General features: G+C 34.2%; 1 pseudogene; it reads left to right on the top strand.

Annotated features, from left to right (window-relative positions):
• Positions 1–11134: 11134 nt before the first annotated feature.
• Positions 11135–12697, top strand: LOC118837718 (annotated as a pseudogene).
• Positions 12698–13934: the final 1237 nt, after the last annotated feature.

The following is a 13934-nucleotide window of genomic DNA, read 5'->3' as shown; positions in this document are numbered from 1 at the left end:
GAGTGACAATCAGACTTTGCCCTGGATCAGCCATCTTTGGGAGTACGGAAAGTTGCAGGTACCTAGGCTGTTACTGAATTCCTATAATAACACAGCACTCAATACCACCCCCAAGAAAGCAGCAATAGGACTAGTCCTAATCTTTCAAGAGATGAGGCATAACCCAGCATTAACATCAACTCAGAAGCCAGGAAATAGGGTGAGAGAATGACCAAATAAACAAAAAAAAAAATGAAAAATCATAATGATGGCAGAGAAGCTCAACACACAAATGCAGAGGAAGGAAATAACTCCCAAACCTCTTCGAGTATAGCCTCAGAGAGAAATCAACTCGGTCATAAATTCAACTAGAGTCCCCAGAAGAGATGAAAAAAGAACTTCAAAAATATTAAAATAATTCAATGAAATGATATGGGAAGGGAAAATAGAAAATAAATAAAAGCTAAGGAATAAAAAATGGAAAGGGAATCAATAGCTCAGCACAGAAGGTACAAAACCTAGTCTAAGCAATGAACCCCAACACCAAAAATAGAATGGACCAAATAGAAAGCAACAAATAAATAGAAAATTGATGTGCAGTATACACACACACACACACACACACACACACACACACATCTCATATAAAAGGATGAAAAATATAGAGACCATTGGACTTTGTCATAACCAGCACCAAAATAAACTTCCTAGACATCTGTAATTGCAAACAAAGTGGGAATTTTTGCTGCTTTTATTTTCTTTTACAGTGCTTCTCAACACTAAGGCAATCAAGTGCCTTTGATTGAGTGTTGCCTTTGTTTGAATCAAGAGTCTTTGATTGAATCAAGAGTCCTTGACTGGAAACAATAAATATACTCTGAGATTTGCATTTTGCTTGGGGGTACACTCATTGGAAGAGTGTTAGTGTGATTTGGCCAGACGAGACTCTGGGGAGTTGTTAAGGAGTCCGACAGCTTCAAAAACTCAAATGTTGGTGTTTCTCTCTCTGGTAACTATGTATGTATTCCTATAGTCAGATAGTTAGAAGTCTGTCTGTTGTTTTGTGCTGTTTTCTCTGTTTTTAATTTCTGTTTTTTTCTCCAAATTTCAGGGTGCTGACTTTTTTCCCCAGAACTAAAACTAAATGAATTATATATATATATGTGTGTGTGTGTGTGTGTGTGTGTGTGTGTGTGTGTGTATGTATGTATATGTATATGTATATGTGTGTGTGTGTGCGTGTGTGCGTGTATGTGGTATTATTGGCCTTTACCTCTACAGTAGCTGCAAGTAACATTATTATTAGAACATCTTACTGAAAGAAATTTTTTTTAAGAAAAGAAACTTCCCACATCTTTTAGGATCAAAAGGCAAAGTGAAAATGGAAAGAATACAATGGTGATTTCCTGAAAGAAAACTTTAAATGGCAACATCTGATGTGAGAGGGCTTGCATGAATGTAATTTGCAAAAATGGAGAGAATGCTGACATGAATGAATGAAATAATGAGCTCTTTTTACATATTCACTATGGTTCAGACATCATGCTAAGAACTAGGGAAAGAGTCAGAAAAGCAAGATAATTCCTGCTGTTAAGGAACTTACATTCTAAGACAGTTAGACGAGAAATATGGAAGAGTTTAACTACAGGGTTTATGGAAAGGCTCAATGTTCCCTTGGGCACAGTGATGATGCATCTTCTTTGTGTTATTTCCATTTATAAATTTATATAAGTTGCTGCAGTAAAAGAATTTGACATTTTCAAGGACTTGATGGGGGGATTTATTTCTAAGTCTTCAATAATAGTGCATATTGAAGAATTGGGGTCCTGAAGGATCTGTAGAAGTAGATGATGGATCAAGTGTCTATGGGGTTTTGTGCCCCTGAACTTTGCGTGGAAAAAGGGGTCTACAAGCAGGGTCAATGGCCTGTAGGTCTGGGCTATCCTGGAGAGCAGAGATTATTTTATTCTTTACAATAGTACCTCTAGTGGCTAGGAGAACACATGGTACAACAACCAATAAACTTTTAAGGAGTTTTTTTTTCACTGAATTTTGTGCCTCTTTTTTTTCCATTTTTCCAATTCTGCTTTTTAAAGCATTCTTCTCATTGACTTTTTCTACTGCTTTTACCATTTTGCCTAGTCTGGTGTTATTTTCTTCAGTATTTTTGTGCCTCCTTCACCAAGCTGTTAACTAACTTTTTCTTGGTTTTATTGCGTGACACTTGTTTCTCTTCACAATTTTTTCCTCTACTTTCTTACTTGATTTTCAAAATCTTTTTTGAGCTCTGCCATAATTTTTGACCAATGCCTATTTTTTTTCTTGGAGACTTCGGATGTAGCAGCTTTGACTGGTTTTTTCTTGTGAGAGTGTGTTAATTTCAATTTTTATAGACTATTTGGGAAAATAGGGAAAGAAGTAGTCCTACCAAATTTTTTATGACACAAATATGGTACTAATTCCTAAAGCAGGAAGAGCCAAGACAGAGAAAGAACATCATAGACCAATTTCCTTAATGAATATAGATGCAAAAATTTTAAATGAAATAATAACAAAAAGATTACAGCAACTTATCAAGAGAATAATACACTATGATCAGGTAGGATTTATTCCAGTAATTGAAGGCTGGTTTAATATTAGGAAAACTATTAGCATAATTGATCATATCAACAACAAAACTAGCAGATACCATATGATTATCTCAATAGATGCAGAAAAAGTTTTTGATAAAATACAACACCCATTGCTGTTAAAAACACTAGAAAACATAGGAACAAAAGGAGTCTTCCTTAAAATTATAAGTAGCATCTAACTGAAACCATTAGCAACCATCATATGTGATGGGGATAAGCTAGACACATCCCCAATAAGATCTGGGGTGAAACAAGGATGTCCATTATCACCCCTGTTATTCAATTTGGTACCAGAAATGTCAGCTCTAGCAAAAGAAAAGAAAAAAATAATTGAAGGAATTAGAGTAGGCAAAGAAGAAACTAAGTTATCACTCTTTGCAGATGATATGATGATTTTCTTAGATAACTCTAGAGAATCAAGTAAAAAAACTACTTGAAATAATAAATAACTTTAGCAGAGCTGCAATATATAAAATAATCCCACATAAATCTGCAGCATTCTTGTATAATATTAACAAAGCCCAACAGCAACAAGAAATTCCATTTAAAGTTACCATAGACAAGATAAAATATTTGGGAGTCTACCTGCTAAGACAAACACAGGACCTATATGAACACAATTACAAAACACTTTTCACACAAATAAAATCATATCTAAACAAATGGAAAAACATCAGTTGCTTGTGGTCAGGTTGAGCTAATATAATAAAAATGAAAATTTTACCTAAATGAATTTACTTATTCAGCACCATAACAATTGACATACCAAAAAATTATTGTACAGAACTAAAAAAATGACAACAAAATTCATCCGTAAGAACAAAAGACCCAGGATATCAAGGGAATTAATGAAAAGAAATGCTAGGGAAGGAAGTCTAGCCATACAAGATGTTAAACTGCATTATAAAGCACCAATCATCAAAACTACTTGGTACTGGCTAAGAAACAGAGAGGATCAGTGGAATAGACTAGGTACCGAAGACACAGTTGTCAATGAATATAGTAATTTACTCTTTGTTAAACTCAAAAAGTCCAGCTTCTGGGATATGAACTCACTATTTCACAAAAAACTGCTGCTAAAGCTGGAAAATAATATGGCAGAAATTAGGCATAGATCAATATCTTGCTCCATATATGAAAATAAATTTAAAATGGGTTCATGACTTAGATTTAAAAGCTGATACTATAAGCAATTTGGGAGAGAAGGGAATAGTTTACCTGTCAGACTTATGGAGAAGTGAAGAATTTATTACTAAATAAGAGATAGAGAGCATTACAAAATGCAAAATGGATATTTTGATTATGCTAAATTGAAAGGTTTTGTACAAACAAAGCCAATGCAAGAAAGATTAGGATAGAAGCAGAAAATTGGACAAAAATTTTTACAACCAGTGTCTCTGACAAAGGCCTTATCTCTAAAATAGATAGGGAACTGAGTCTAATATATAAGAGCACAAGTCAATCCCCAGTTGATGAATGGTCAAAGGATATAAACAGGCAGTTTTCAGAGGAAGAAATTAATGATATCCATAGTAATATCAAAAAGTTCTCTAAAACACTATTGATTACAGAAATGCAAATCAAAATAACTCTCAGGTACCATCTCTCTCTTGTAAGATTGGCTAACATGTCAAAATAGGAAAATGATAAATGCTGGAGAAGATGTGGGAAAATTAGAACACCGTTGCATTGTTGGTGAAGGTATGAACTGATGCAACCATTCTGGATAGCAATTTGGAACTATGCCCAGTTGCTACAAAGTATGCATACCCTTTGACCCAACAATACCACTTATAGGGCTGTATCCCAAAGAGATCATACAAGGGGAAAAATACCCATATGTACAAAAATATTTATTGCCGTTCTTTTTGTGGCAGCAAAGAATTGGAAATCAAGGGAATGCCCATCAATTGGGGAATGGCTAAACAAATTGTGGTATATGAATATAATGGAATACTATTGTGATTTAAGAAATGAGGAGCAGATGGCCTTCATAAGAACCTGGAGAGTCTTATATAATCTGATGATGAGTGAAGGGAGCAGAATCAGGAGGACATTGTACACAACCACAGACACATTGCCTTTCTGATGACTAACTTTGATAGACGTCATTCTTTTCAGCAATGCAAGGTTGTAAGACAGCTCTAAAAGACTCATGATGGAAAAGGCTATCCATATGAAGAGAAAGAATTATGGAATCTGAGTGCAGATTGCAGCAAACTATTTGCTCTCTCTCTCTCTCTCTTTTCTTTTATTTTTGGTTTTGTTACATCTTTCTCATGGTTCATTTAATTGGTTATAATTCTTCTTTACAACTTGATTATCAGGAAAATAAGTTTAATGTGAAAGTATATGTAGAACCTATATCAGATTACATGCTATCTTGGGGGAGAGGGAAGAGGGAGAGGGAGAAAATGTGGAACTCAGAACCTTGTGGAACTGAGTGTAGCAAACTAAAAAGTTAATTAATTAGTTTTAAAAGATTATATTAAATAAACAGTTGTTATTTCATGATACAAATGAAGAATTCTTAATTTAATAAATCTGAGGCATTATCTACATTCTTTATGGTTGCTTTAGCAGACTAATAAAAGAAATTAAAGGCATTATTTTCTCTTTGATCTTATGTGAGACCGACCATGTCCAGCCATCATTTGAATTGTACTGCTAAAACTGAAATTAAACTGCAAATCTCAAAGGACCTTTTAGGTTTTATGGCTTCCCTGGAAATAGACATGCAAATGGGGACTTGTCTGTGAGGTACCTAAATCAGAAAGGTTAATTATAAACCCATAAAATGATGTTGGAAATGTTGTATCTGTCTAGAGATAGAAGAGTTTGACTCTTAAGAATCCCAAAGTGGAGCTTAATTGTGCTAATAAAATTTCATATTAAACTAAGTTAGGTGCAGTTTGGGTTACTACCACCACCCAGTCCTGTGCTGGAAATGTTAATTACAAACTTTTATATAAAAAGGGAACTTTGACTTTCTTTCATCAAATATTATTAAAAGGTAAATAGAATTATCTTTCACTAGCATTGTTAAAAACTTTATTATGTATAACAGTTCTATATTAGGGATGTCAGAACAAAACAAAAATATAATTGGGTTGTTTTCATTATTGGAGGCTCAGCAAAGGATCACATTATGGAAAGACATTTTAGAATAATAAAATAGAGCAACATGTTGCACTGGCATTTTCCATAAATTTTAAATTTCCCTGTGCTTTTATTTTCTCTTATCTTTTCCTTTCTATATTGGATGATAATTAGTAAAATTATTGATTGTCTCTAGCAATTTAAAATCCTTAGATCAATGTGCCATTTATATTGTGTTAATATTTGTTTGCTCTCTTTCTTACTCTGCTGATTGAAGTGAAGTAATTTGCTCTCTGGGGGGTATATAAATAGCTTTCTTCTCCAAAATTATTCCTTCTTTTTATTTTATCTATCACTCTGCCTATAGATAATAATTTCATATGTTTATGTGTATCTGCCACCGGTATGTTTTTTAAAATAATAAAAATATTATACAACAACCTTGGCATTTAATGGTACTTCAACGTAATAAAACAACAACAGCAACAACAAAACCCTTAAACATTGAATGATGAGGATTAGGAATCTGGGAAGATAGTAGAGTAGGTCAGAAAAGTATGGGCTCTCCAGATTCCTTCCACGCACAGAACATCATCTCAAAATGAAGATAGAGTCCCCAAAATAAAGGGGGTAAAGGAGTTATCCTTCTAAGACAATTTAAGAGGACCCCAAAAAAGACACAACGGCCAGGGGATGAGTTTTGGCCTGAATGAAATGCACACACCTCCAGGCTGACTCCTCTGAATCAACAAATAACAATCCCTAGTGTCAGATGGGTCTGGAAACAATCTAGGCCTCAAGAACTTTCACCTCATGAATTTGCATCTGTGGGATAGGAACCTGGGGTCTAAGAGCTGAGTAGAGGAAAACTGAAGGATCCTCTGTGGTCTGCAGAAATCAGTCCTAGCATGTTTTCCAAACATGATATCTAAATGAGCCTAAGAGCTAGGAGGAGGGAGCAGACACCCATTGAGGGTGGTACTGCAGGGAACAAGAACATTTTCTGGACAGCATAGATGGGGAGGGTGGCACTAGTGGATTAGCTGAGCTTAGGGGATTTTCCAATGTGCATCCCCCCCACTAAAAATAATTCTGGAACACAATCATCAATAACGAAACCTGATTACAATATCATAGTAAACCAGTATTCATCAAATCCTATGGGATTTAACTTTTTAAAAGACAAGTTAAATGAATAGTAGGTGGAAATGAATAATAGTGCTATAATAGTGGGGGACTTTAATATTCCTCTCCCACAACTAGATAAATGTAATGAGAAAAGTAAATAAGAAGCCAAGGAAATGATTAGAATTTTACATAAGCTAGATATAATAGATATCTAGAGAGAATTGAATGGGAATAGAAAAGAATGTGAATTTTTTCAGTGTTTCATGGTATCTTTACAAACAGTGACCATATGATAATATAAAAAATCTATATTTCAAAGCAGAAAAGAAAATAATATTAAAAACACCCTTTTCCACATCATTATGCAATAAAAATTATATTTAATAAGGGGATATGGAAACATAAATTAAGAGCTAATTAGAGATTAAACAGAAAAAAATAAAAGAATGAGTGGTTTAAAGAACAAATCATAGGAAAAAATCAATAATTTCAATAAAGAGTATGACAATAATGAAACAAGATATCAAAAGCTATGGGATACAGCAAAAGCAATAATCAGGAAACTCTTTAAATGCTAACATAAAAAAATAGAAATATCAGACCAGTGAATTGGGTATACAATTAAAAGACTAGAAAAAAAACAAATTAAAAGTCCAATTAAACATTAAATTGTAAATTCGAAGAATTGAAAGTGAGATTAATAAAATTAAGAATAAAAAAGACTTTGAATTTACTAAATAAAACTAAGAGTTGGGTTTATGAAAAAAGCAGTAAATCGATACATCATTGGTTAATGATGTTTTTATTAAAAGGGAGAAGACCAAATTATTAGTAATAAAATGAAAAGGGTGAATATACCACTATCAAGATGAAATCAAAACAATTATAAGAAGTTATTTAGCCCAATTATATGCTAATACATTTAAAAATTTAGGTGAAATAGAATAGTTACAAAAATATAAACTACCTAGACTAGAAGAAAACAGAATATCTAAATTGACCTATTATAGAAAAAAAGAAATTGAACACACCATAAATGAACTTCCTAAGAAAAAGCACCATGACCAGGAGGATTTACAAGTGAATTCTATCAAACATGTAATGAATAACTACTTCCAATATTAAATAAATTATTTAGAATAAATTCCTTTTATGAGACAAATACAGTACTGACACCTAAACCAGGAATAGTAAAACAGAGGAAGAAAATGACAGACCAATTTAATTAATGAATATGGATACAAAAATATTAAATCAAATAGCAGATAAAAGATTACAAAATATTACAAAAATTATACATTATGGCCAAGCAGTATGAGACTGAAAATAATATTTATAAAGGCGGGGCTGGAGTATTTAGTAAATGCTGGTAGGAGTCCATTGGATCTGGGTGGCCTGGGTGGAGGACTTGTATTTAACAAGTTTAAGTGTTGAGGATAAGGACTCATTATTTGGATATATATATATATGGAAAGCACTATGGCAGAAACTGGGCATAGACCAATATTTGAAGCTATATACCAAGATAAAGCCAAACTGGATACATGACCTACATATTGAGATACTGTGAGAAAATTTGAAGAACATGGAATACAAAACCTTCCAGTGTTATGGATAGGTGAACAACAACAACAACAACAACAAAATAAGAGAGAGCAATCTGAAATGAAAGATAGATAATCTCAATTATATTAAATTGAAACAGTTTTGTACAAATAAAATAAATGTAACCAAGATCTGAAGGAAAGCAGAAATTTTACAGGGGAGGGGGATTCTGCAATGGACAAATGGTAAAGGATAAGAAACAGTGAGTTTTCCAATGAAGAAATCAAAACAATTTCTAGTCTCATGAAAATGCTCTAAATCATTATTGATTATAGGAATACAAATTAAAACAACCTTGAGATATTATTTTACACTTATGAGACTGGTTAAAGTAATTGAAGAGTAAAATGACAAATTTTGGAAGAGATGTGGAAAAAGTGGGGCACTAATTCACTGTTGGTGGAACTGTGAAATGATGCAACCATTTTGAAGAGCAATCTGGAATTGTGCCCAAAACTAACAATACCCAAAAAAATATTTCCCAAAAAGATTAGGGGAAAATGAAAAGAATCTATGTGATCTAAAATATTTACAGCAGTTCTCTCTGTGGTGGTGAAGAACTGGAAATTGTTGGGATGCTTGTCAATTGGGGAATGGTTGAACAAGTTGTGGGCATACGGTTGTGATGGAATACTACCATGCTATATGAAATGATGAGCTTTATGATCTTAGAAAAACATGGATAGACTTGCATGAAATAATTAATAATGAAATCAGTTAAATCATGAGAATATTGTATACAGTAACAGCAATAGTCTTTTTTAAAAAATTACATATTGCACAATATTGAAGATAGCAGAACAACAACATTAACAACAGCCAGCATTTATATAGTATTTGAAGGTTTACAATGTTCTTTACATGTATTATCACTTTTGAGCTCTTCTAGAAATGGATGATGACTTGTCAAGTAGGTCATAGAGGAAATTCCTTCACTATGGGTTGGACTAGATGGTTGATGAGGCCCCTTCCAACTCTTAAATTCTTTTATCCTGTTATCCTTTGAAAACCCTGGGAGGGACATGTAATTTTCATTCCCATTTTGTAGATGGGGAAAATGTGGCAAAAAGAGGTTTAAGTGATGAGTGCAAAGTCAGTTGGAGGGAGGGAAAGATTCAAACCCAGACGTTCCTGATACTAAGGTAAACACTGCACTCACTACCATTCATCCTCTGAAGTGAAGTATATTTTGATTATGACTCCTCTCTACAACCCCATGTTCCTTCTTAAATCATATGCACCCCTTCCCCATCTCTGCCTATTTCCCTGTTGAGTTTAATATATACTACATCATACTCTCTGTGCATGTGTGAATACATATGAATATGTATGGATTTTTCCTTTATCTTGTTCAGGTGAGAGTGAGGTTCATGTGATACTCCCTCCCTCCACCTCTTCTGCCATTTTTGTACACCCTTCATTCAATTATGACATATAAAATTTCAACCCTGCGGTTTTAGTATTTTCCCTGTTACATTCCTTACTTTCCACCGCTGTTCTTTCCTCTTTCTAGATCAATATAAAAACCTCAGTCCTTCTTGTATTTTTAAAACTGTATCTTCTCTATGTGCCAAAATAAAACCATAAACTGTATGAACATAATCATAAAACACTTTTCAAACAAATTAAGTCAGATCTAAATAATTGGAAAAAATCAGTTGCTCATGGTTAGGCTGAGGTAATATAATAAAAAATGATAACTCTATCTAAACTAATTTATTTATTTAGTGCCATAACAATCAAACTACCAAAAATTATTTTATAGGAATAGAAAAAAATATAACAAATTCAACCTGGAAGAACAAAAAGTCCAGACTAGCAAGAGAATGAAGAAAAGAAATGCGAGGGAAATTGGCCTTGACATACCAGATCTAAAGCTACTATAAAGCAGCAATCATCAAAACTACTTGGTAGTGGCTATGAAATAGAGTGTTGGATCAGTAGAATATTTTAGGCATACAAGACAGTAGTCAATGACAATAGTAATCTACTGTTTGATACACCTGAAGACTCTAGCTTCTGGGATAGGAACTCATTATTTAAGAAAAACTGCTTGGAAAAGAGTATGGCAGACACTCAGCATAGACCACCATCTTACATCATATACCAAGACCAGGTCAAGATGGGTACATAATTTAACATAAATGGTGAGACTATAAGCAAATTAGGAGAGCAAGGAATAGTTTACCTGTCAGATCCAAGGAGGATGGAAGCATTTATGACCAAATGAGAAAAAGAGAACATTATGAAATGCAAAATTGATAATTTTGGTTACATTAAATTAAAAAGCTTTTGCACAAACAAAATCGATACAGCCAAGATTAGACGGGAAGCATAAATCTGGGAAACAACTCTTATAAAGGCCTCATTTCTAAAATATAAAGAGAACTGAGTCAAAGCTAAAAGCATACAAGTCAAATCCTCATTGGTAAATGGTCAAAGGATATGAATAGGCAGTTTTCAGATGAAGAAAATAAAGCTATCTGCCATCATATGAAAAATGCTCTAAATCATGATTTATTAAATAATTGCAAATTAAAACAACTCTGAGGTAACAACTCACACCTATCAGATTGGCTAACATGACAAAACAGAAAACAATAAATGTTCAAGAAGATGTAGTGCTAATGTGCAAAGGGAAGAGAAAATACCTGCCCCAGAAGAGTTCACAATCTAATAGAGAAGACAACATGGAAAATATAATGTACAACCTACAAAGGTAAATAAGAAGTGATAAACAGGAGAAAAGTGCTGGAATCAAGAGGGATTGAGAAAAATTTATAGAAGGTGAGGTTGTAGTTAGTATTTGAATGAAACCAAAGTAGTCAAGAGGTGGATATAAGGAAATAAAGCATTCTAAGCATGTGGTAAGATCAGTGGAATTATTTTGTGGTTTTCTTTGTATCCTCAGCACATAGCATAGTGTGTGTCCTATAGGAAGAACTTAGTGAAGGCTTATTGACTCTCAAGTAATGTCATCTTAAATTTATTGATCATTATTTGATGGGGTGGCTTATTATAAACTTCACTGGAGTATAACCTGGAGAACACTTTTATTCTATGATTGTTTTGCCATCATCTTAATGAAGCATTTATAACGATTCATATCACAGTCCCCTCTTCTACACAATATCCCAAATTACACAAGATCTAGCAGCTCCTACATTAAGGAATCAAAGGTCTTGGAATGTGATATTCCAGAGGTCAATGGAGCTAGGATTAAAACCAAGAATCACCTACGCAGCAAAACTGAGTATCATGCTCCAAGGCAAAATATGGATTTTCAACAAAATAGAGGACTTTCAAGATTTCTCAGTGAAAAGACCAGAGCTGAATAGAAAATTTGACTTTCAAACAAGAAACAAGAGAAGCAGGAAAAGTATTGCTGAATGCTGCAGCACTCCATACTCACTTTTAGTTTTGGTATTCACAATCCCTTTTGTTGCCTTGGGTGTTTTGACACTCTGCAAGTTTTACTTGCAGGGCTATTGGGCATTCATGAATGATCCTTCTATGAATCGGGGGATGACAGAAGGAGTTACACTCTTAATTCTGGCAGTGCAGACCAGTCTGATAGAACTGCAAATTGTTCATTGGGCATTCCTGCTTAGCATTATACTTTTCATCGTGGTAGCTTCTATCCTTCAGTCTATGTTAGAAATTGCAGATCTCATTGTTTTGGCTCTGGGAGCATCAAGAGACAAGAGCTTATGGAAACACTTCCATGCTGTCAGCCTTTGTTTATTTTTACTAGTGTTCCCTGCTTACATGGCTTACATGATATCCCAACTTTTCCAAATGGATTTTTGGCTTCTTATCATTATCTCCAGTAGCATCCTCACTTCTCTTCAGTTCTGGGTACACTTTTTATTTATATCTTATTTATGGTTGAATAATTCAGAAAACAGCCAGTGGATGATGTCATCTACTATATGAATGACACTTACCGTCTGCTGGAATTTCTTGTTGCACTCTGTGTTGTAGCATATGGTGTTTCAGAGACCATCTTTGGAGAATGGACTGTGATGGGCTCCATGATCATCTTTATTCATTCCTATTACAATGTGTGGCTTCCGGCCCAGGTGGGGTGGAAGAGCTTTCTTCTCCACAGGGATGCTGTGAATAAAATAAAATCACTGCCCATTGTTACAAAAGAGCAAACCCTGGAACAGAGCAAAATATTGTGGTTCAAGAAGGAACTGACCCCTCAGTCCAGGACACCCTGGAGGGGCCAGTTTGAAAGAAGACACTAGAGACAGTAATGAACAATTGACCACAGTGATAGGTCACCAGGAGGGGACTTTTCAAACCCAGGCACATCTTCCAAACCCCCATGTTGGGGTGTGCTCTATTGTGGTCAACCAAGAAAGTATGAAGACAGGAGAACAACCGGGAGTTTTAGAGGAAGATTTAATTCAAGACGGAATTCATGTCCATATTTTAGGAACATGTGATAGTTATACAGCAAACAGACATTCCAGGGATCCAAGATAATCTTTTCTCAGTAGAGACTGCCTGCTTTTACAAACCATAGGCACTGAGAGTTTTGGCAATCTATAATAATCAAAACATATATATATATGCCCCATGCTGATATTTTGCCAAGGAAAATCAACCTCAGTTACTTGAGGAACTGCCATTGAATTGAGAGGATAAATCAGATAGAAAATTGAGTATTTTCTGAGGGATAAGGAAAAGAAAATAAAATCATAAAGACAGCATGAGAAGAAGCTGAATGGACATTTTACTTTACATGGGGAAGATTAGTCATTTCCCAGAATATCAGAGAGTTATTTGCCCTTCTTTCTGTCCCCTTTTTTCCTCAGTTAAATGGAACTCAGTCAGGTGATTATTGAATTTTGTATAGTACTGAAGCAAAATCAAAGATGTAAAAAGCATTGATTGTATTGAAAAATAGAAGCATGCTAAAACATCATATGTGCTTTAAGTGTTTGTGGGGTCGGGGTGGGCATTGCAATTTGCATAAATGTAATCTGTGACTCCTGAACTTTATGATGGAGTAATTAATATTTTGACGTATATGAAACTTTTGTTAATATACTGTGTACTGTGTTGCCTGTGTGAAGTAAACTAAACCACTAATGAACTGGAGTCCTACACAGTTTAGGGGCTCAAAGTGGGATGAGCTTTAGGGAATAGAAAAAGGCCCTAGGTGTACTTTTCAATCCTGTCTAATGTTTAATTCTTGCAACTGAAATCAAAACAGTGTTAAATTCCAGCAATATTTGCACTTTGGGAGTGAGTACATAATTAATTGTATGATCGAATGCTTCAAATGTCACTTTTAAAGCTGTTGATAGACTTTGCACCTTCTCTTTGACAAGGTTGTGTCATATTTAAATTTTTTCATTCATCATGGTTTCTGGTAGAACTGGGGTGGGGGGGATTGGCAATATTTTATTTGAATTTTGATATGAAAAGAAACTAGTCATTTATTTATACAATAGGCTTGGCTCAAAAAAGTGTTTT

The sequence above is a fragment of the Trichosurus vulpecula genome, chromosome 1 (assembly GCF_011100635.1).
Source record: "Trichosurus vulpecula isolate mTriVul1 chromosome 1, mTriVul1.pri, whole genome shotgun sequence".
NCBI classification, from domain to species: Eukaryota; Metazoa; Chordata; class Mammalia; order Diprotodontia; family Phalangeridae; genus Trichosurus; species Trichosurus vulpecula.
The sequence above is the reverse complement of the archived record's forward strand: the minus strand, read 5'-3'. Positions and strand labels throughout refer to the sequence as shown.